Source organism: Ailuropoda melanoleuca, chromosome 7 (genome assembly GCF_002007445.2).
Source record: "Ailuropoda melanoleuca isolate Jingjing chromosome 7, ASM200744v2, whole genome shotgun sequence".
NCBI lineage: Eukaryota > Metazoa > Chordata > Mammalia > Carnivora > Ursidae > Ailuropoda > Ailuropoda melanoleuca.
The window spans coordinates 14,237,740-14,240,561 of NC_048224.1; positions in this window are offsets into that span (position 1 = coordinate 14,237,740).

The window sequence follows — 2,822 nt, forward strand, 5'->3', positions numbered from 1 at the left end:
GCGCCCGCCCCCCGATCGCCGACTGGGACCCACGCACCGCCCCCCGCCCATCCCCGCCCCGGAGGCGCGCCCCCGCGTTCCCTGCGCGCGCTCGCGCGCCCCCCGACCTCCCCCGATCTCAGAACCGTTCTGCGCCCGGCGCGCGCGGGAAAGGCCGGCGGTGAAGCCCGAGGGCTGCGCGCGCGCGGGCCGCAAGCACCCAAGGTTCCCCTCCCTTCCCCCCCACGTCCTCTTTCCCGCCCGATCCGCGCTCTCCCCCACCTTCCCACCCTCCGCGCCGGCGCCCCACGCGGTGACAGCTCAAGGGCCTGTCGCCAGAACGCATCTCCAGGCCTCCGCCCCCTCGCAACATTTGTCACCTGACACGGCCGTAAGCAGGAACCACCGCGTTGCGGCGGCTTCCAGTCCTGCTCGCGCCCCCGTTCCCCTACCCGCCTTCTTTTATTCCTCGCGCCACTCGCTACGGGTAGTCCATCTCTGCAAACCGAATTATTTAAAAGAGAAAAAGAAAGGAAAAGCAAGGTCATCTCAGCGCCGTATCAGCCATTCAGGAGGCTGGATGTCGGTTTTGAAAGAAATGGCGCTAAGCTCCACTTCTAGATTTGGGAAACGAGCGAAATTAAAGGAAACCGCTGCTTGCCGCCGACGCGACATCTGGACACTGAGTGGCGCTGGAGCCGCGGGAGCGGCGGGCCGGGCGCCCCACCAGGTAGGTGGAGCCGAACCCCAACCCCGGGGTCCCTGCGGGGTCGGGGGCACCTCTTCCATTCTCTGCTGCCCGCGTCGCCGAGGGCGCGGGGCTGGGCGGAGAAGCCAGGCAGTTTTTATTTTCGGTTTTAACCTTCGAGAAGCAGCGCAACATCTGAACGCTTCTTCCTCTTTCCTCTGCCCCGGGCAGTCCCCTCCCCCATCGGCTGCTCCCCGCTTTTCCCGGTTTCCCCGCTGTCACTGATTCCCGGCCTGCAGCCCTCCTCCTTCTCCACCCTCCCGGCGCTCCGACACCCTCCGCTTTCGCTGCCGGACTCCTCAGCGTGGTCGCTCTCCCCGCGCCTCCCTTCCTCCCCCTGCCCCCTCTTTTCTTCCACACCACTGATTCTTTATTGCCGGTCGCCCTCCCTCCTCCTCGCCTTTCCCCGCCGTGGTCCACTCGGCACAGGAAAAGCGGGGGAAGGAAAGGAAGCAGCAGCATAAAGGAGGGGTGAGTCCAGGATACAGAGGCGGCCTGAGGACAAGGAGCCGAGTTCCAGAGCGCAGCCTGGCAGGTCCCCGGCTGCCGGGCTGGATGGAGCTCGGACGCGGGCTCGCTGGCTCCACCAAGGCGGGAAGTCGAGCCCAGGACGCCGCTTGCAGGCGGGCGGCGCTGACCCGGTGCCCCAACGTCCGGGGCCTGCAGCCAGTCGCGATCGATCTAGAGCCTCGCTGGCTGCAGGCGCGGCCTGGCCGGCCGGGCGTGCAACAGAGGATGTGGGACTAGCTAGGCCCAGCCTTCGCGGAACCTTAAAGGTGGCCCGCCGCGCGGTGGCTTCTTCTACTTGTGCCCGGGCCTGGTGGTTTAGCGGCAGAAGAGGACCCACAGCGTGAGAGCGAACAGGGCCTTGTAGATCAGGTGCCAACCCCCGCGGTACGTGGAGAAAGTGAGGTTTGCGTTGCCCAAGCCACCGTACATCACCGAGAGGCCAGGTCTGGCGGCAGGCTTCCTCCGGTTCCGCATCCCTCCCTCATCGCATGACTTAGCCGCCCACCCAGCGGGTTGGATGAACTGAGACTTAGGTAGCAGTCTTAAACAGCTACTCTGAGTATCTAGATCTTCACAAACGCGCCTCTCCCCTCTCCTATAGGATTTACTGGGAATTTCCAGAACGCCGTGTTCCCTGCCGGGGCTAGTTGCCACTCCTCGGTCCAGATTGAATCCCCTTTCTTGGTCTTCATAAGGCTAGATCTTTCTCCTGATCAGATCTCTTCAGATCTCAAGTTTTCCTGCTCAGAGACTCTCCCTCTTTCAGGCCCCATCTTATCACCATGATTTTTGTTGTGGTGGTGGTGTGTTTTTTTTTTTTTCCTGTATAGCATTTAGTGAACAGAAATTATCCTATGTAATTGTTTACTTGTTTGTGATTTGTCTCTTAGTCTGTAGTCTGTAAACTGTAGTCTGTAAACTCCATGGGAGCCAGGTCCTGCTCTCTTTGCACTACACTGACGATCCCCTCCCCCCAAAAAAACTTCGTAGAGGAGATGGATTAGTAAAAATATACAATTATCAGGAGGAGAGTTTATTTTATGGTACAGAGGAGGGGCATCTGAGAGGGTGGGTAGTTCGGAGAAAGCATCCTGGAGGAAAAATGATGCCAGCATGCTATTATTGAAGGAACTTGGAGAAGTGGAAGAGTGAAGGTTTACAGGCAGGGGAGTAGCTGTGGCAGTAAACCATGGAAGAAGACTTGTGTTGCACATCTCTTGAAATTATTAGTGTTCTCCGGAGAAGCAGAACCAATAGGTTGGGTGTGTGTGTGCCTGTGTGTGTGATTTATTCTAAGGAACTAGCTTACCTGATCCTAGGGGCTGGCAAGTCTGAAATCTCCAGGACAGGTAGGTGAGGCTGGAGACCCAGGGAGAATTTGATGCTGCAGTTTTGAGTCAAGCAGCCTGGAGAAAGAATTGCTGCTTCTTTGGAAAACCTGACTTTTCACTTAAGGCCTTGGTGAGTTCCGCACACATTATGGGGGGTAATCAGCTTTATTCAAAGTCTATGGATTGAAATGTTAGTTATACCTAAAAAGTACCTTCCTAGCAACATCTTGACTGGTGTTTGACAAAACAGCTCG